We start from the raw sequence: 22,549 nt of genomic DNA, 5'->3' as shown, positions 1-22,549 counted from the left end.
CTTTTAAACCACAAGTAATCTGAGTTGACAAATCTTAGTTGCTCTCCACTGCATGTCCCTATGTTTCTTTCTGGTCAACACGTTGAATATCAGCACATTGTCCCTCAAAAATAAGTCTGTTAAGCCTTCTCATAAAACACTTGAAGGAGAGTCTGAGGCAGAATTATCTAACGCAATGCATCCTTAAAACACAAAATCATTTACAAGAACACATAGCAAAGAAAACTCTTTAGATGAAAAATCAGTACATCTCTTGATGCAAACTGGTCATGGTATGTACCATGCCTCTAAATCAAATTAGCAAATTTAACAAACAACAGTTGGCAGGAAATGCACAGTACTCTTGCCCCTGGGCTGCTGTCCTGTAAGATAAAACAGTGATTTATTAAATATATTTAACATACATGAGAGCAGTCATAACAGCCTTCCACAGATTCAATTCACTTTTTTGTAAGAGTCTGTTTGCTCTTTGGGTATAAAGTCCATAGAAGATGAACACAAAACTATACAGTTACTAAGCCTGGATAATTTACTAAGGAACAAAAAATACACCCACTAAGAACTATTATTGAACAACCAGAGCAAAGAACATCTACAGTGCAGGTTACAGTTGCTTGTTCTGTCTTCACTATTCTATTAAGTCACTATTGCCTTGATTCACCAAGTTACTTAAGCATATGTCTAATTTTATGAACATGAATAATCCCCTGAAGTCAAATGACTATTCACTCAATTAAAGTTAGACATATGCTTAGGTACCTTGATGAATAGAAGCCTGTAATTGTGTGCAGTTGTTTCTGCCAATTTTGCTGCAAATAAAACCCCAGAGTTCTGCCAATGAAAATGTGATACTATAATGCTTTTATCACTGAAGAAATTAATTTTATTTAACATTTTTTTCTTTTAAGTCTGTTTTTCCACCATGGTTCTAGGTAAAGAGGTCATCAAAGTAGATACAACAAAGAAAATGGCATTTTAAATGTAAAATAAATATGAGGATTTGGTTTCTCTTCTATTAATTTCTAGAAAAAAAAATCTGCTGAAGTATGAAGTATAAATCTTGAAAAGGACATGGGAGACTTGCTAGTTCAAGTAGTTGATACTGTATTGGAACCCAGAGTGCAGGGAATGTTTCTCTGCCTGTCCTGAGGGGCCCATCCCCCCAGGACAGGCAGAGAAACATTCCCTGCACTCTGGGTTCCAACAATATTGAATTCATTGGCCAGAGTCATAAACTGAAGAGCATGATGATGAATTAAATGAATACAAAGAGGAGTTTCACTTCAGAAGTTTTCCAAGATAGGAAGCTCTGCAGTTCTTGAAAGAATAACGGTTGTGGTCTTACTGCAGCACCCCATGAAGTCTAAGGGAAGATTTACATCAAATTTTGAGTGGTGGATTAAACTTTTACTTCTCACAAACAATCATCTTCCCTTTGTTTCAAAAAAGAGCCCACATATTTGGCAATGTCTGCTAAAAGTCGTTATTTTTTAATGGTTCCTAAAAGATAGGATTAGAAATAAAAGTGAAGGTGAAGGAATATAAAAAAAGAAATATATGTATAAAGAGAATTAAATCCTTGTAAAGTATGTTCTTTAGATCTATTAAGACTTTTATAAACATACTATTAAAAACACAGCAACGCTAAACAGTTTATAAGACCACAATTCACAGACTTCCTGCCGTATCTAAGGCTAAGTCAGAAAACAGCTGCTATTCTGTGGCTACAGCTTAACTAATTTGCACAAGAAAGACATAATTATCAGTGGCCAAAAGGTGAGAAGCAAACACAGCTTGTTATCCCGCCTAAAAAGTCAGTATTCAAAAATTTGCCAATAGCAGATATCATGGGCTAGCAAGCATAGTCCCGGAAGTGATGTTCTTGCAAAGGGGTACTTACAGCTTCCTCTGTGACCTGACAGAACCTACCAGCTGGTCAGTTTGAATATGGACAATTCTTTAAGCCACTTAAAGTTCTGACCGCCTCTGTGATCCACACTTAAGAATAGAAACCCTGAGGCAGAGGGTCTGTCTTGTTTCCGGTGCTGGGACAGGTGGCTGCGGGCCAGCGGGCCCGGCCCAGGCCCTGCTCGGGCCAGGCTGGGCCAGGCCACGGCCATCCTGGAGCTGATGGGCCCTGTTCCACCCACGGAACAGCCCCCCCCCCACCCCAGCCCCCCCACAGCCCTGCTATGTGCAGATGGAGCGGCTCAGCTCCCCCTCTCCAGTGCGGCCAAGATTCAGCTGAAGCTGCCCTGCTGTCTGACAAAATATCATGTGACCAACAGCGATAAGTGAAATTCCAGCTGCAAGGCTTAAGTGAGATTAACCCTTTTATTGCTGTGAAGAGCTGAAAACCTGAGGGAGAAGAGAGAGGAGATGCTTAAAGCTGAAATTCTGTTGTGAAGCTATGATATATCAGAGTACCCATTGTAAGTTCATGAAGGCATGGGGGGTGGCGTGTTCAACTTGTGAGCAAAAGCACCTGCGTGAGATAGGCAGATGCTGATGCAGCTGTAATTTCATGAGAAGTTTGAACAGGGAGAGATGGAAGTGATAAGGACTTTTGCTCCAAATGGGAAAGGAGAAAACCTCAGTTCCTAGAGATGCTCCCAGAGATAGTCCTAGAGAGGATGAGGAGGACCCTTTGCTCCCAGGGAAGGAGAAGGGCCTCTGTTCTTAGAGATGAAATGCTCCCAGAGATTGGTGAAGAGAACTTTTGTTTCTGAATGGCTCAACTTTAAATTTATACCCCAGTAATTCAAGAGTGGAGCCTCGAAAGCAGTTGTGGGAAAAGCTGCAAGTCAGGGAAGGGACTCACATGTGAGCAGAGAACCAACCTAGGCAGCTGTCTCATTGTGATAATGTTTTCATAGCATGGACAAGAGAGACTCCTCTTCCTAAATGGACTGAACAAGGTTATTATGGAAGTGGTAAACAGGCTGAACATCTCAAGGGTTGTCTTTTTACATTGTCAGCGGGAGAAGGGAGAAGGCGGGGGGGGGAGGAGGAGAAGTGTTCTGAAGGTGTGGCATGATTTTTTTTTTTCTTCTTCTTTTAGTGCCTGCTTTGCGTTTCTCCTAATTTTTATCTCACAGAAGGTAAACAGTAATGAATATTTTGGGCCAAACCACTACACTAAATTGGTGCTTCTGCCCGGTTACAAACCAAACCCGCTACAGCAGATTTTATTGGCAGAGCAATACTGTTGGTGATAAAGAACTGCATAGATAAGTTGTTAAAAATGCCCACAAAGTATAAACTAAAAAGGTTAAACTGAGAAGAGTTTGAGGGAATCGTATCCCTTATTTTCTGGAAAACTTCCTTTAATAACACCTAGACTAGACTCACACCTGTAAACTACAAACACAAATGGCAGCAGTAGCCTGAAAGTTTCTTCCCTCTTCTGACATTTTTGATAAAACGAATCATAAGGGCTTTTCAATTCTTCATAACAAATTATTTGGACATATGCTTTTTCCTTTTCTCCCTGCAAGTCCTAACATTTCTTTATATAAAGACAACATGGATATAGCCCACATTTGCCCACAAGGCTTAAAAACAAGTGAAATACATGCAGAAGGTAACTAGTTCTACTTTCAGATTTATATCCAAGGGTTCTGAATAAAATTCATATTTGTATATAAACCATGCATCCTGCTCCCACCAAGATTATCCATGAAAATAACTATCAACTTCAAAAATAATAGAAATAGCTACAAAAAATCACACTATGGAGCATTTAAAAATCTGTTTGAAAGAGAAAAAAAAGGCAACCTGGCACTGCCCATATATATGAAAAGGAATGACTGTGACTTCCTTCAAACTGGTGTCTCAAGAATTCACAATCAGAATTCAAGGCCTGTTCCTGGGTCACACAGGAGAAATGGGAACATGCAGTAAAAGTTTTCAGATTCATGTATTTATAAGATGAATACAAGAGGGAAAAAAAAGGTGTGGTGGAGAACTAATCTGTAGTATCTTAACCTGCTTACCCCTCCAAGATTGCCTAGAAGAGGTAAGTATGTTTGTAATTCATCTAGCACAAGTATGACTTCACCAAGTGGACATGGCAAACTCTGTTCAATGCTCCTGAGAATTCCCTTCCACAGCAAGTCCTGCTATGTGCAGCAACATAACACACAAAGTATTTCTCATGGCAACATACGGTCACTTAATAATTACCATTTTGGGTTAACATTCTTAAAATACCTCTTAGAATGATTACTGGAAAAATCTGTTTGTTTCGCTGAATTAAAAAAACCTATAAAGAAATACCTATCATTTTATTGTTCCTACATTAACTCACAGTTTACCCTTGAGAAAACAAAAAAGGAAACTAACCTGATTTTCCACTTTAAACTATGTTCTCTGAGCAACTTTAGTGTTAAAATTTCTGCTAAGACTATCACTGCTTCAAATTTTTCCCTGAAGCTATGACTGTTCATGACCACCGTTTGTTAGAGTGATATACTGAACTTTAAACTTTCAAGAATGCCACAAACAAATCCAAATAAAACAAGCATGCACCTGCTCCCATACTTAATTTTTCTCTGCATTTGGTGAGGTTGTTGAGTCCTGTTAAATAATAGCTTGAATCACATCCTGGTTTAAAAAAAAAAAAATCCACAAATAGTTCCTTAAAAATCTCTGGCCTTTTCTTTCAAAAGTTTTATAACTAAACAGGGTTCAGCTCCCACAATAACTCTACAGATTGTTTCCACCCACACAAAAAAAAAGCAGCCTACTTACTGCACAATTTATACTCAAAATGCATAACAGTATTTTCTAACTGAAAACAAAATCAATTGTGTGAAGTGTAGAGTTCATACTAACCTAGAGAAAATAAAATCCAATATATCTTGTTCAAACAGTAAGTGAAATCAGGAAAGCTCACAAGAAGCAGGAGGGGAAGTTCAACCCTCAACTGAACTGCTACAAACGGCAAAAGTAAATTTAGGGCCTTGAGGGGGTGAGAGCAGAGAAGGATGTGAAGGCTGAAATCCTGCAGCAATTTTACAACTGCTTTTTACAAATCATTCATTTCCAGATGACAAAAAACAACTTTGCAGACAAGGCAAGAACACCTGAAGAGGAATAAAAAGACACCTTCCCTACAAATTCGTTATCTTCTCATTTTTAATTGCCCTCATTACTGAAATTCAGAGAAACAGTAAGAACATGTAAAGGAGACAATAAAGCATTTTAAACCCCTTCCTACTAGCCTATCCATGATCAGAGAGAAAATCACCTTATTTGGAATATATTTTTCTTTATTCTGAAATATATTCATTAATACATGACTTCCAGAATCTACACTATTTCTGCTCACCCCCATGCCCACACAAACAGAGCCCCAAGCAAATAAATACTTTTCCTGTTTATGTAAAAAAATTATGCAGGATTTCCTGAGAACATGATTTTCAAATTAGGGACAAACCAAACTGAAGAGTCTGTGTTTCCTTTACCACAGGAAATGTAGTGGATTTGGTTTTAAACTCAATTTATATATCAATTAAAAAGCTGGAAGTTCTTATCTGTGACTGAGTTGTGGCAACTTTTGAAAGTTGAGGAAAACAATGCTCTAACAAGTATTTAGCTGTTGAAAATATCTTTTAGAAACATTAAATTTAATAACTCTCCAGTGCATGTCTGGGATTTCTTTGTAATCTTCTTGAGCAATGTGTAATATTTTGGCAAAGTCCCAGACCCTCTCAGTTAGTAGTAGTAGAGAAAAGGAAAGGTTATTAAGTGAATTTGTTGTCTCTCTTTTTTATAAGTTTTAGAAACTTTAAATATAAAAGAAATCTTGCTTTACATTAATTTCACCCTGTTGCTGCATTCCAAAAATTTTGTGCAGATTTGCATGTGCTCCATATGTATCTTTCCAAATCTGCCCTACCTGGCCTAAGCAATTACTGTGCATGTGCTGACCAGCTGTGAAGAAAGAGAGAGGGGGAAGGGGAAAGGGGAAACAACTGAGCTGCGGACTTGGAAAGCCAAGAGCTGAATTTCCTGGCTTACCCTGTGGCCCAGTTAATGTCTTCAGTCAGGTGACCAAAAGAGGCAAGTAAATTACACAGGAGCAGGCGCTGGATGTCAAACAATAGATTATAGCCACACAATATTCCTTTTCTAATCACTGTAGCCTCAATGTGCTTGAGTTACGTCTTAGCTTGGCAAATTTTTATGGTTGCTTCTCCACACACTTGATTTCCAAGGGAACTGAGCATGATGCTGCAGTCCATGTAATCCTTCTCATTTTAGGAACTTGGTATTCTTAATTTTATTGACAGATTAATCTGAAAGGGCAATACTGGCCTTATAATGTTTCCCTTACTAATTATATGTGATTTAATGTGATGCAGCTCAGTGCAGTATGATATCAATTGATTAAATCCCAGTTATATGTAGATACATGAATAACGACCAAGAACTTGATTTCTTGTAAAGTAGATTTTCTACATAGTGAGAAGAGTCTTTTACAATCATTCCACTAGTTTTTAATGCTTAACCTGCATTTGCAGCAAGATATGTTCTGTAAGTGAATATCAAATATTGGACTCGTGGATGTTACAAAATTAAAGAAAAAATATCTAGCTTGTCTGAGTTTATTCATAGTTTTTAGTACTCATATTAAAAGAAAACAGAGAACTAGAATGATGAAAAATAAATTCTTAACATTTACAACTCAAATTATCACAGCCCTTTTTCTCTAATACATTTTCCCAATTTTATTTTCTATTGCTGGCTGATATTCATAAAGTATGGACCCAGAAATATATTGAAAATAATGGCTATGATACAAATTGCTGCCAAGCAGGAAAGCCTAGTCCAAATGGCATGCAGATATCCTTGTCTCTCATCCTTCTTCTGGTTACTTGCTTGAAGAGCATAGCTCTTACCTGGTATTTTAAAAGTCCTATCATATGGATGGGCAGTGATTTAATTTCTGATTTGATGCTTCCCAGCTATAGCAGATACTTAGCTCATCGGATCAAAAAAGCAGCTGTCTGCAATATGGGTTCAGCTATTCCCCTATTCTGTTATACTTCAAATGTTTTTTAAAATGCTGTGCTAATCCCTCAACAGTAAAAAAGCAGCACTATATTAATTCACATGTGGTAAACACAGCCTCTTCCCTGCCTGAGCTGAAACTGCCATCACACCATTACTCAATCACCAACTGCTGCCAGTTCCACTGCAGCCACTTTCACAATGGTTCCAGAGGCATTCAGTCTGTGGCATTTCTAATTCTCATTACAACTCTTTTATATATATGATTTCAGACATTCTTGGAGTGTGACATCAGAACAACTACAATGGATTTGAACAGCATTTTAAATTTACTAGGTTTGTCTCTTAGCAGCCTTTCAGATGTTAAAGGTCTGCTTATCCAGTAGAAAACATGGGTGCTGAGCTTGGAAGCAATGTTATCAATGTTTTGGGGTAGGGATGTCAAGGGGAGTGTCTCTTGATGGAATTACAGCAGATGGTAGAGTGAATGATTACATTATGCCAAGCCACATATTCAGAATCACTCAGATCTCCCAAAAATCATAAAGCTGGCTTAAAAGCCATGAGATGGTCTAAACCAAAAACTATCAGCATTTTTTGCTTTCAGTATTTCTGGAGCTTCAGGGAGAAGCTGCCTTTCTGTCCAAGTCCTGATGAGTTGATACATTACTGATGAGTCTGGTGAGTCTGATACACATTACCAAAAAATACCATTTACATCTGGACATTAAAGTCTCGCTACCTCAAGAACAGGGTCTTGATTTCCTCAAGGAACTGAAATCAAAGATGCAAAAACCAAATAACTGAGTAAGCTTTTATTGAAATGGAGGACAGACAAGTCTAGCATGCTGCCAAGTCAGCTTGGGTAATTATGGGAAGGAGTCAGCTGCCTTCCTTCTTTTTCCACCAAAGCAGTTTTTGGAACTCATAATACAGGGGGGAAAAAGGGAGGGGTGGAATCAAAAGACTTGTAGATGAATATAGAAGACATAATTTCTTTACAAATTTCATTATTATTATTATTATGCCACTCATAATTGTCAGGGCCTGGTACACTAATTTAATGCCAGACAAGGAGAAAATCAGCACATCTGTCAATATTTAAATATTTGGAACCTCATTTTCACAAAGTTTTATTTCATAGTAAACTTACTGTCTATCCAGTGTTTCTTTACATAAATTCTTCACATAATGGATTGGGATTTTACATAAAACCTGGAATTGGCACATTCATCAAGAGGATATTGTTTTAACTTCTGTTTCCAAGTGAAATTCATAAACCATAACACAGAAATTAATCAACAGGTCTTACATGTCCTTGAAGCCATACTAAACTTGCACTTTTAAAGGATTCAGTTGGATTTGGGTGACAAAGTCTGGGTGTCTAACATGCTGGGCACAGTAATCAATTTGGGTGTCTAAGTTTGGGTGTCTAACATGCTCAGCACAGTAATCAATGCCATCTGAAACTAACTCATGATCCTCTTGAATCCTATGAACATTCACAATCTCCAAGAGCAACCCATCTGCCTCCTGTTTACAGTATGTAACATGTAACTATTTTAGGTGCTTGGTATTTGCATTAAAAGAATGCCGACTGACTTTTCTGCACTACACAATCTATACTCAGTGAATTCATTAGAAAAGGTACAGTAGCACACCAACATGGCAACATACAATGAAACTTGAGCTAGATTATGAAAAAGCTGTGTTGACAGCATTCTTCTGAAAACAGTGTTTCCAAGTGTCACTATCTGCTAGGATTTTTTCTAGAATCCTTGCAGTAGAGTCTGAGGAAGCTACACATTAGCATCTTGGGGACAGAAGTGAGATACTAGAGATTAGAAACATGCAAACACAGTGATTGATTTTAAAAAAATAATAAAATCAAGCAAATTATATGTCAGCACTTCCTTCCCAGAAGGACACACATACATTCCCCACCAAACAACCAGAGGAAGGCTAACAGCCAATATTGTCTTCCAAAGTTCAAATACATTGATTTAGGTGTCTGTCTCTGCACACCAGACTACAGGGAAGGGCAGTATAATTTAAGTAAGCCCACAGGAGAAAACAAGTTATCAACTGGCTGGATATCACCCAAATGGGTTATGAACTATTTGTCAATGTGAAAAAATACTATCAACTATTCACAGATCATTTCAATATTCTCATTAAAAACGCAGATATTGAGAGAGGAAAGGACATACATCAAAGTTGAAGATCAAGAAAACTAGAAGGAATTGCAAGTACTGGGCAGACTAAATAGAACTGAAAATGTTTGCAGCTAACTGGGAGATGAAATCTGAAAGCAGAGCGTAAAATTCAACAATGAAAAACAGCTGGGAGGTTCTACAATTAGGCATGAGTAATTCACTGACATGAATAATTTGCATGCAAGAGAAAAGGATCCAGAATTTACATTTCTCAAACAGAATATGAATTAAACAAAGACTCCTTTGCAACAGCAAGGTAGTATTAAAGTGGCATTTTAGATCATCAGCAGAACCCAGAAGATTCACAAAATATTCTTTCTGTTGTACTTCAAGCTGATAAAACTGGAACTGGAGTAATGTAATGCATTCAGTTCTGGATGTCACAAAAATAATGTGTTCCAAAGGGAAAGTAAAGAGAATAACAGTAAGTTCTAGAAAGTGCGATCTCAGGGGAAAGACTAAGCAAGCTGAGAACGTTTAGCCTAGAGAAGTCTGAGACATACAAGCCCATAAGATCATAAAAGGCTACTGAAAAGAGGATGGAATCTGTCTTCTCTATTAGAGAGCTTTTCTTAATGTCTGATCTGAATATTCCTAACATATTGCCTTGTGTGCCACTGAGATAATGAATAGCGAAGCACTAGAATGAACTGCCTGAGCGGTTGTGGAGTCCCAGAACAAGTCAGGCAAATATCTGTGTAAAGCAATATTGTTAAAGATGATCTTACATAGAGAAGGGATAGCCCCATCCAGGACTGTTTATGATTGTTCCCTGCTTGCAGCATTGAAACTAGCTCCTGTACATTGCACAGTTCAATGCCATGCAGTCACAGCCTGCAAGACACAAATAATCAACATCTTATGAACAGCCTACTATTTAAATAGAGACCAAACAGGAGAAAAGTAGAAGGAATAGGTCAACTCTTTTAAAGATGAAGCAGGGGCATGCAAAAGTGCCCTACTCAAATCCCAAAAACAGTAATTAAATCTCAAAACATTGATGGAAACGTGATAAAAAACACAGCAGCACAATTCTGGAAGTAACTACCACTCTGTTACTTGCTGCAATCTGGAACTGGTGAATTCAAGAAACTGCTCTACCTTGTATTAAAAATGGACTGGGAGCACTCACCTAAAAATCAGTGTCACATTAAATGAGGTTGCAACTAACACCCCAACCAGAAATAACACAGCTATTCTGCAAGCAAACATAGAACTACATTTCTTTGTTTCAGTCCAATGTCTCGACTACAAATCATTTATTTTATCTTTTTTAATCTGAAAAAGGCTTATACAACTCAAGTTTGAAGAAGCTTGCACAAGATGTACAGGAAACCACTGGCATTCTCAGTTGCTTTCAGCACCTGGTACTTGAAAAAAGAAACTATTTAACTGTTTTCTCATCATCATTATTACTCAAAACTGTTAAATGGCAGGAAATAAATTACTTAAGAATCTCCAAGGAGTTGGAAAAGGTAACAGTGAAAAGATAGCATAATTATGCGGGAGTGCTAAGAGGTTTCACTAATAACATTCTCTTAAATGAGCTACCTGATCAGACTCTTAATACAAATATACATACTATTCCTGCCCATGGTCCTCCTCATCATTCATGGATTTAATACATCACTAAACACTGCAGGTATTAAATAAATCTCATATTGTTTCCTAATTTCAGCAGTCATGTGATGGTCATTTACATTTCCGATTTATGTCCCAACTTTGACGAAGTGCTGAATGTCAACTGGGTATGTAAAAATGAGTAACATCGTGAAAAAAAAAGTGATATCATAGAATTACTCCAAGACATTCAGTCCTATATTTAAAATCCTTAAATAAAATACTGTAAGCTTGTACACAAAAGAGGAAAAAATTATTCTTGGTTTTGTGGAAGCACTAAAATAAGACTCAGGGTCCATTGTTCTAAGCCTCAAGCCAAATTAAAATTCAGTCTCTTCCCCAATGAGCTAAGTTAATAACTTGAGTATACTACAAAAGCCTTTGTTGCATTGTTACAACTATTATTCATGGTCAAAACTCACTAGACACTACCATAACCACATATGCCAAAGATAAATTTGACAAGGTTAAAAACTTGTCTCTGATTAGAAGAGACATGATCATACAGACTAACATCGGTATTTGTAGTATTTTATATTCCTTGTCTTTATGTTAGAATTTAACTGTTACATAGATTCAGCTACTGTTTCTCTACTTGAAGTCACATCAACTTCCTATTTGTTTATTATTATGGCCATTCCACATGAAGCACAACTAATATTAACTGACAGCAAATTAAAGGATAACCTTTTATCTGCTTTTTATTTTATCTAGAAAAGAATGGCCTTTCCACTAAGATAATTTAACTTCCACTCTTTACCCTGGTAGCTTTCAAAAGCATAAAATATAGAAAATATAAATTATAAAATATGAAACACAAGTTGGATCTTCCATATTGTTGCAACTTTTTGAAATCTCTAGCTTTGTCTACCTAGAAACACCCAGGAGCAGACAGATGACTAATGATGTAAAACTAACATGGCAAAAATTAAAAAGTTCATCAAACCACACAGAGACATCCTCATTCAAAATCTGAGTACCTTCAACTTGCTATAGCTGACATAAACCAAGATCATAGACAATTGCTTTGGTTTCTGCTACCTCAGACTTAGAGGTCACTCCAGCATTGACCTCACTTCTGCAGGCTTCCCTGTATTTGGAGTCATCAGTGTAACGGATGACTAACAACTATTGTGCAAAATGAGCCATAGTGAAACAAAACAAAAATCATGGAACACAGACAAAGGAAGAACAAGAACCTTTTAACAATAAATCAAAAGAAAGCTGCAGCTGGTAAGTAATCAGCAAAGTTTAGGCATAGAACTATATGCTGTTCTTCTACCCTGGCAACAGAATACCTGAGATGAAGGAGACACAGCAATGTGTTGCTGTTAAAAAGCTAAAGCAAGTTATTCTCAGGTGCCTTAAATGCATGTGAAAGCTCTTCATGTTACTCAGAAACATGAAGAATCCACTTAAGACACTGGCTAGATCTGGACAAACCACTTGAAGTGGAAATCATACCAGAGATAAAATCAAAAAGATAAAAGAAGTTTAAAAAATATAACCTCGGGGGAAACATGAATGAACTGACTTCATGTAATCCAGGAAAAAGAGCATTGTAGATGAGCTATACATGTATTTATTTACATATGCAAAAACTTGCTAGATGCAACATGGTGATCAACTGCTATAACATATCACTAACTATATAACCAAAAACCTATCCCTAAATCCAGGTTCGATCTTCCTTATCGAAAATAGAATTATTTATTTTAGTCCTCTCAGAGGGCATGGAAAACTACATAAAGACTGTAGCAAGTATTGCAAAACTTCTGGTGAATAGAAATTGGAAAAAACATCTGTCAAAACTATCCTAGATATAAGTGAACAAAGGTGAAGGTGTAGACTGGATAAAACTGGTTGAGGTTCCCTTGGGGATACAGATGTCGATCAATTTCTCTAGCTTAATTTGTATTAGAAGAGCAGATTCCAACAGCGAGTATTGCGTGTTTTAGGTGATGGTCAGGAAGTATGATTTTGTCAAAAACAGAGAACTACTTTTAAAAAATTTTTCTCACACCTTGACCCTTATCCCTCTCAATACAAATGAATTACTACTTATTAAAAAGTAAGGAAAACAAAAGAATTTTGGTAATAATAGTGGTTTAATAATAGACAAAGCCTTAGATTACAATTTTTAAACTTTTTTGCCATCAAATTTTATTTGTGAAAGCATTAGTAAAAAATACCTGGTTTAGCATCGTGCAACATTATATCTGAATGTAGCAAAGGGCATGAGAAACATTAAAAAGCACTGCATAGGTAAAGCTTATGTTCATAAGTAGATTTAGCGTTTAAATCTTCAATACTTTAGAAAGACAACAGGAGTGATACTTCATAAGTCATTTTTGAAAATGGAACAAAAGCCCTCTCACTACCCTTCCCATTAAATTCTCAGGAGTGTACTGGAGTATCATAGTTTTGATTCCAGTGGAGCTCAACTTATTGTAGCAGTAAGGCAATATTTTTTGAGAAAACAATATAGCCCATACCAAATTTATTAACAGACATCAGTGCTTGGAAATTAGCTTAATGACCAGGTTTGATGACATGAAGGGGTCATCCTGCAAAGCAGCAATCAGTTTGTGCATCAAATCTTTATGAAGCAGTGCTTAATATCAAATATATCTCGAGATACCAAACAAGCTTCACAAACTCCACTCACGGATTGACCCACTCTGTGAACATCCTCACTGCAAACTCTCCCATCAAAGAAATTAAAATAGATGTGTTTTATATAGCCACTCCATTCATTAAGCTAGCTCTGGGTAGTCCTGTTCCAGAGTTTCATGGAGATAAAGTACAGACTTCAAACATATGCATTAAATGTGAGCAGAAATGCAGTTCTCATGCTGGGAGAAAGAAGAATAAAGAAGAATGTTGTGATGAGATGTGGGGAACAAGCATTTCTTTAGGCAAGTAAATGCTATGTGAAAGTAAGTGGTTTACACACTTGAGGACAATATGCAAAAGAGTGAAACAGCTTTGAACAGCTTTATGTCTCTGGTGGCAGATGGTTCCCTTTTGGTTGAATGGTGGTAAAGGTTCTTAATCAGGTCTATGAGTACAATGAACCTTCACATTGCTGAAAGAGAAGCATCACTCCATTGAAAGCAAGTTCATAAGCAAGTGTTAATCCCCATGCAATATAGCATTTATCATTTTTCATGCAAGTGCTCATTCCAAGAGGATTATCACTTCCCCATCCTGCCCTCTGGCTGACTACACAGGGCAGAGAAATTCTTTATTCCATATGGAAGGGGAAAGGGAGGTTGGAGGAAGCTGTGATCTCCAGCTTCCAGTTTCACTGTAGCTGCTCCAAGCTGAAAGTGGGAAATAGCACAGGCCAATGCTGCAGCAGTTGCTCTTCAATGAGAGTATGGATATGTCTTCCCAGAAGCTGGCTAGCAGTTACTAGCACATGCCATACTACAAAAGCTGGGTGGAGGGAGGCAGGGGGTGAAACAGCTCTTTGCTAATATCAGTCAGTACAGATTGCATCAGCCCATCCATCTGAATGCTCAGATGCACTTCTGATTTGTCCACATACAGGGTATTTTATTTAAGATAGGTTAAAGTGATTCTAATTTAAGTCCCTCAGATATTTAAGCATAGTTTTATGGCAAAGATATGTCAGTATATAAATCCACTTATGTAAGTTTCTGAAATTTGAGTTCCCTTTCCTAATTAGACACACACTTTTCTAAAGGACTGCTCTTTTAGTTACAAAGAGCTTAGAAAAGATCACATTTGAGATGGAATTTTATTAATCACATTATATTTTTGTTTTCCTTTGGGGCATAATGCCTTGACCTCTATACTCATACCTCTCCTTGCAGAGAGCTACCAACTACATGCAGCTCACCTGGGTGCTCTTATATAACACATCTACTCATGCAACAGTGAATGCTATTGTAAGCAAAAATAGGCAAAGACAGGAGTTCTAGACTAAGTGGTGCACCAAACCCATCACAGAGACAATTGTAATACTATTTTGTAACATGCCACGCATATATAAAGTCAAAAGCACAGCATATAGAAAAACAGCTAATAATGCTGGTAATTTGTATCCACCATCCTACAAGGCTCTTCAGAAATAAATGCTGCAACAAAAACTAGATTACATGAATGACATCTAGTGGACATACCCTTTCATATCAACTGCTCCCAACCAATACTGACACAAGCTTCACACAGCAAGAACAAGCCCCTGCTTATGTACATATATATATATGCAGGTTATTATGACAGGAGTCATTTAGCAATCCTGCCGCACACAGATTTCTGAGTTCTCTTTCAGACTGTTTAAACATGTTGCAGCTTAAGAGTGGCTGCACAGTATAGTAATACAATGGCTATGAAACATATGTTCAGAAAAGGAAAAGTAAAGTTTATTCTTCTGCCTTGGATACAATAAGCAGATTAGAAGAAAGCAGTGATCCAGCTGCAGTCAATATCTCCTCTACAATCCCACAGATCCTACTTTCATCACTTTCCAATCAGCTACAATTTGAAGAGCCCTCTACTGATCAGGGCTCTGTTAAACTGCTCTTCCTAAGAACTAACTTTGACATGAATATGCAAATCTGTAATATTCAGTAACCTTTTAACTTGTTTGCTGTAAATAATACCAACTAGATCCCTCCCCCCAGGAATGGGCAAATGTGGAGGAAACAATTGACATAGACATGAAAGACAAACATCCACTAAATGACACTGAACATCAATACACCTGTATTCCTATCCTAGTTTAATGAGTTTTTCTCATGTGCCCACAGACAAGTGACAGATGAATCATCTTAATGTACATTCATTTTAAATAAGTATAAATAAATATGTCAGTACAAACAAATATACAAGTGCATATACAAGAATAGTCTGTGACATTTCCCAGGAGGAGATCAAAAGTGAGACCATCTCATTTGTCAACTATCATTCCTTAACAATAATTGTGATTATCCATACCTGTTTTGAAAATTCAAAGTATAAGAGACATTAAAAAATATCTTGCAGGCATTGCTTAAAATGAGAAGTGCAGGAGGATTTCCTTCAGGAAATAAAACTGTGTCAGGTTTTCAATTAAAAATGCATTTTATTTCAATCTGAAAATTCCCTGTGTACAGGTAGAAGCTGTCTGTGTGCATACAAGGTCAGTTTCTTTAATGTGCTGTCTCTGACAGGAGAGGATATATATGAATGAATTTGTAACTACATCTTGTATCATATACTGAGAGCATATCTAAAACTGCCCAAGGCAAACCTACCGAACTGGTTTCCAGACAGCTGCTCTGCCAGGAAAGAGGCTTGACAATCCACTGAAGGACAATCCCCACAAAATTATCAGGATAATGTTGTCAGGTTTGAATAACTAGAATTAATTGCTCATAAATGAGTAGCTTTCTACAGAGATTGCCACAGACAATTACTATACTTTTTCAATTACTAAAATGGCAAGGAAAAGCATCTGTACTCCAGCACTTCTTACCAAGCAGAGTGACAATTCTAGTCCTCTATAATCACAACAAAACCAAAACATTTGTGCAGCCAGTGGTTAATCAAATCATACCATAGTAGAAAACTTCTGAAAAAAATCTAGAAAGGAAATCTACAAATATAAACTTGTTCAAAAAGAAAGAAAGGGAAAAAGTCCTGCAAATGATATTCTTGTTTTCTTGTTTTACAGAATCCATTATGACACATGCTTTTCTGGTTTCACTCTTTCTTGTGCCTTGTAAGATAAAGACGTAAAGGAAGCAGATAGTTAAAAAACAAACCTATAGGTAAGTAGATCAAGGCTACTAAAGTACTGGGTATTCATCATATGATTAAAGACATTTATCGTGAGGATGACCAAACTGTTCTTTGGAAATATTATCGACATAGTGTGAGAGAACACGCTTTGCTGCTTGAGAACACAAAGTTTCTATTCAGTTGATCTGGGAATACATTTAATTTTCGTGTCAAGTGGTATATATGCTTCATTGCCTAGAAGAAAAATATAGGAAAATGGGCCCCCAAGGCAGTCTAAATAGTCCAGGTGAGTGTTATGTAGATAATGTTCACAGAGTAAGAAGGGTCATCTTGCCTTGCCTGAATTTAAAACTTCCCTCTCCCCCCTAAAAAATCTGTATTTTACTTCTTTCCTGTGCATAAGTTCCATGTTCTCCTAGACTGGGCTAACATAGAGCAGAAAGATTTTTTTCCATTTTGAATTTATTTAAGGACAGTCTCATGTACAAAACAAAACTTTGCAAATAATCAAAGTTCTGTTCTTTGTTGCTTTTGGTTCCAAGATTCATTAACTGCAGAAGTATCCAACAAAACCACATAAAGACAGACAAGAAAATTAGTACATATCACCATTTTTGCATGGAATAAGCAGTTTGAAATTTCTAAATGATTGACATTATTCTGCTGTCCTCTCTACTGAAAGAAAAAAAAAAGAGACTGAAATTCTGAGAGATTCTCTAGAGCTGATTTAGAAAAATTGGTGCACATTGTGCCTTCGTGTGAAAAGCATCTCTGACAGATGAATCAGGTCAAAACCTGAATTTCTTTGTTCCTGTGATGAGACACAAGTGACACGTGTGGAATTTTCTTTGTAAGACTCCTGGACAGTATGAAATTCTATGACCAAAAAGTATGAGATGCAGATTATAAAAATAATGCAGAGATATTTTATCTAAGACTGTACTCATCTTCCTAATACCTCATACCTTTAACTTCCTTGTGAGTTTATACTTTGATTTTCCTAACACATTTCAATTGACTTTGACACTGAGATATTTTCTTCATATGAAGGAAATCTTATGCCTAGCACAAACAGAAGTTGATGCTTAAAGCATCTAAGTGATGCTCTAACACAAAAAACCATTAGTGTTGGGTCTGATGAGTTGTTACAATGTATAGTTCAGACAACAGAAAAGGTAATTGGTTAAAATAGTAATTTCTTTTCTGTCTCATGTTTTCAACTTCCATTCAGAATGGCTGTGCCCTTTTCACATTCTGAAAATATAGTGAACTATACTTCAGAAAACCCTGTGAGTCTTAGGAACAAATCTGTAACAAAAATACTACAATATTCATTAGATATCTGCAAGAACATGGTTTCTCAGTTTTCTAAATAGGCTTCAGTCATTATGGCCTGAGAGGAAACAGCCCTATACCTTTTTCTGAAAGTTTGCCTCTGAAAGTACTGTCTAGTTGCCCAGGGTGTCTGATGGCAAGGGTGATAAGCTGCCACAGGAAACATCCTGTAAACATTCCAGTTAGATAGACTTTCTTGGGACAATGAATTCCAAGTGAGCCAATTGAAAGATGAAAATGTGAATGTCCTGATCTCATGCAAGGTACAGGCAAGAGCGCTACATTGCTGAAACCTCTAGAATGAGGAAAGACCTTATCACCCCAAGTGGAAGACAGTAAGAACTTTACTTTTCAGCACAATTATGTAAACCGGATGCTTTTAAGCCCTGATTTCCTCTGGATAATCATGGAGCAGCTGTTGCTAAACAAGGTGTCTCATTATAGAAACTGTTTTTAAAAAATTGTACTAATTATTTTTGAGATACAGCCCAGAACTCGAGGTTTGTGTTTTAACACTTGAAACCAAACAAATTGGGATTTGATTACATGAACTATCACAGGAGTGACCTATTCAAGCTACATTGCTCTGATTAAACAGCAGATATGCTCAAAGTACGTAATTTCTTATGAAGGTTTCAGGACTCAAAAAACTATTTCTGATTTTGGCTGTGTCCCAGTTTGAGACAAATTTGGAGGAAACCTTCGAAATTAACGCATCCTCTAATAGAAGGCAGATTTCAGCAGCCCCTCCCCCACCAGGTTCAGAAAGAAATTCCTAGGAGGAAAGTGAAAAAAACCTATTTATTTAACAAGCAGAGTGCATGCAGGCACCAAAAAAAAAAGAATGAATAATGTCAAATAATAAAACCTCTCACTGTGGAGAAAACCTGAGTCCTTTCTGTGGGTGTGGCTTTGCTCTCTCTGGAGCTGGGCTGCAGCTTGGCGCCCCCTGCCTCCCTGGGCCGTGGTGTAGGGCCTCCTGGTGATGTTCTGGTGTTGCTGAACAGTCCAGAAGAAAAGAAGAAGAAGTCAAACTCCCAGGGAAAAAACTTTCTTGCCTCAGCTAGCAGGCTAACTAAAAAGCAAAGAATTTTAACTCTCCGTCTCTCTCCTGAGAAACAGATCTGAAAACTGGGTAAAAGCACGAAGGTGCTTCCTCAGCTCCGCAGCTGTAAGAACACAGGGGAGTGTATGTGTCCTTGAGCACAAAATCGTCCTGAAGAATTCACTTGGCTTCTTCTCTCCCCCTCTCCTGGACCCAGCTTAAAGACACAGGAAGGCACAGGATTCATGTCTGGCATAGAGCAGGTTATAGGGGACACAGCATCATAAAGTCACCCCAGGACAGGCTGATAAGAATCTAGAGTACTTCATCTCTGTAGCGCATTGCAAATTTCACCTCTATTAAAAATCCATGGTAAATCTTTACAGTTAGTTTTACAGGAACCCTGGGAGACATTGCATACTCAAAAGACGTTCGAATCCTTTCCTCTGGGTTCTGGTAATGAATGCACAGAACTGAAAACTCAGACATTTCAGATGATCATGTCACAAAGTCAGCACATTGTCAGAAAAGGAGAAAAACCTTAAGAATATGAAAGCCCTTGCATACCAAACTTAACACCTCAGATTGAACCATAAATAGATTTTCAATGATGTTAATTGTTTCAGGAAGGAGAAAACCCATCTTCCCATTAATGCTTAATTTTTATGTTCTAAAATACAAAGAAAAGTAATAAAGGTCAATCTAGAGAACACATTCAGGGACAAATTATGTTGCTAGTTTTTCAGTCAAGAAGCAATAGGGAAATTCAGTGAAATAACAGAGATACAGTCAAAGGTAAATTTGACCTTGTAAATAGAATAGAGCCATTTGCAAAGATATTTTGAACAAATTCATTCAGCTGAAGCTCAGTGAAATAAAAGCTACCATAGCATTCAATACAGAACACTTATTGTAACAATTGTAAGTAAAAAAAAGTACTTTTTATGTACATATTTACGATGCTTTTAACAGGGTTTTTATTGTTTTGGTCAGTGCTCTATTGTGACTCTGATCAGACATCTCTCACACTGAACGATGATGTAAGTTATTTTGATTTTGCCTTTTTAATATCTATATGATGATCTCGTGTCTACCCAATCTTCCATGATTTAACATAATCTGACACTTTTTACAGAATTGTATACTCTGTATCACTTCATAATTTATTACCTGTATAAACACTCAAAATACAGGAAAAGAAAAGAAAAGAAAAGAAAAGAAAAGAAAAGAAAAGAAAAGAAAAGAAAAGAAAAGACATGTGAAAAAACAACCAATAGTTTGCTACCACCTAATTGTTCCGAAATTTATAGAAATTCAGTTTTCTGAAATGTGTTTTTCATTATTTGAACAAATTGCAGTTCACTTGCATGAAATATCTTGAAACAAAAAAAAAATTATAAAAATCAGTGTTGTGACTGTCATTAGCTTAGTAAGCAAAAGGCAGTATATTCAATATTAGAATGAGGAATGAAGTTCAGGTTTCAGAGATCTGTTCTATATTACAAATTACTATATTACAAATGAGCTGTGGGAGAAACTATAAAACTAGTACAATAGCAATAGTGAGGGTTAATTCAAGTTTATGAAGAGCTTTTCAATCTAAGTATAGGTTAGTAAAGGAAAAAAAAACTCTAAAACCCAAAATATTCTTACGGTTACAATCAGAATTGCAACCATGCAAGCTGATGCAATGTTAAGCCATAAATACATACACACACAACTCCACCCATAAAAAGTCCAGCCTAATTATTGGTTTATGAACAAGAAAATTGAGATTAAAATCATTTATAATATTGAGGTAATATTTCTAATACCTACTACAGAAACAGAATACAGAAACACAGGAACCATACTTTTCTTAGGATTTTTTTCCAAAAAATAGTTATTTTCATAAAGACTAATCTAGAGTAAATAAAAAAACACCCAAAACAATCTCCTAGACCTAAATAGCTGTCTATGAAAAAAGAAACAAAGGATACTCAATGTATGCTTTTCATTTTGACTGTGGAAAAACAAAGGCCAAAAGGACATAAAAGAATGCAAGTTTCAGTTATTCAGCCAAATGCCGTATGGTGAAGATAAAACATTTTGTTTAGTAAGGTTTTTGGGTTTGCTTATACAAACTTCAGATAATTCAGATCTGTTTTACACTTTCAAAGTACTAAAGTTCAAAAAGGCTTGCACCCAAAGGTCGTATCACAGAAACACAGCAGAATGTAAATACTTGTGTAATGGATGCTTGGTTACACTGGGGTCATGCAGAGCTGGTTCTAGAAAACACACCCGTATTGCTACACCAGTAGCACTGGAGACAAGAATACTGCAGGACTAAACCCATTCTTGCTGAAAGAGCCACAACACCTCCCCATTGGTCTGAGACAATTTGCCATTTGTTGTAGCTAATTTGTAACAAGACAGTTGATGATGCAGTACGAGTATTGGAAAAAGTCTCCTAGATCAAGTAGACTTAGTCCTTACAAAACCAACTCATTTTGGTTTTAGACCTGAGGAGGCCTGGTTGTCACCAGGTAGTGAGAGAGTTCTGCATAATAGTGGAAAATTTTTGCTTCAGATTTTATGGTCACAAGCAGAAAATCTTTCAATTATGATCACCACAATCGTCGCCACTGGAAAGACTGTACACTAAATTTCCCTCATTTTCTCTAAAAAAGGAGAGAATAAAGAAACTCAGCAATGTTTAGGTGCAGTTCTCCCAGACAAATTCTGGAAACTGTCTCTTTCAAGACTCAAAGGACTCTGGACATAAATTAAGAAATACAGGCTCTGCCTAGCTAGGTTCAAACATGACTATTTGATAAGAAATGCCAAAAAATATGAAATAAAGAATAGATTTTTTAAAATTTAAATATATGCTCAAGTCTCCATAAAGGCATGACCTCCATCAAAGAACACAAAATGAACAGCTAGAAAAGAACAAATTTTTTGTTTACTAGAAGAGTTTACCACACTGGTCAAAAGTAAGATAAAACTTGAAGTGAGATTTTTTTTCCTGTGCTTGTTTATATGATGAAGGTCATGTTATTTTAAGGAATGTCAACCCTTCATTAGATGTAGCAGAGTATGAATTCTGCTGAGGAAATCTGAGTTCTGGTTAATTCCTTTTGTCAACCTGTTGTCTCACTGAGGAAGTGATTTGTAGCAAAATCAATAGACAATTACAAATACGTAGCACTGTCAGATTATCTTGGCCATTTAGGCTGCTCTTGTAGACCCACAAGACAAAACTACCAAAATTCAGAGGGAAAAGATTGAAATATCTCAGTTTATAACTGGTATGGAATGGAAGTCAGGTAACCCTTAAAAAAAAAGGTTTCTCTGTTGGGTGAAAACTAATCAAGTCATCATGCTAGCTTTAAAGTCATCCAGTTTCAGCAAACACCTTTGATCTATTTCAGTGTTCTGTTACTAATCTACTGCTGACGAAGAAATATGCAAAATGCAGAAATGACAATGAACAACAGAACCTTGTCATACCTAGACACAGACACATTACAGACTACAGGTCATGGGAAAAGTCAGTTCTCAATCTCATAATACATAA

The 22,549-nt window shown here is 36.8% G+C and overlaps 1 protein-coding gene across 4 annotated transcripts in view; it reads right to left on the bottom strand.

Annotated features, from left to right (window-relative positions):
* Nucleotides 1–22,549, bottom strand: part of SUGCT (succinyl-CoA:glutarate-CoA transferase) — a 341,541-nt gene that overhangs the window by 250,743 nt on the left and 68,249 nt on the right. The window lies entirely within an intron of this gene.

The sequence above is a fragment of the Corvus moneduloides genome, chromosome 1 (genome assembly GCF_009650955.1).
Source record: "Corvus moneduloides isolate bCorMon1 chromosome 1, bCorMon1.pri, whole genome shotgun sequence".
In the NCBI taxonomy this organism is placed as follows: domain Eukaryota; kingdom Metazoa; phylum Chordata; class Aves; order Passeriformes; family Corvidae; genus Corvus; species Corvus moneduloides.
This window is presented reverse-complemented; position numbering and strand designations above follow the sequence as displayed.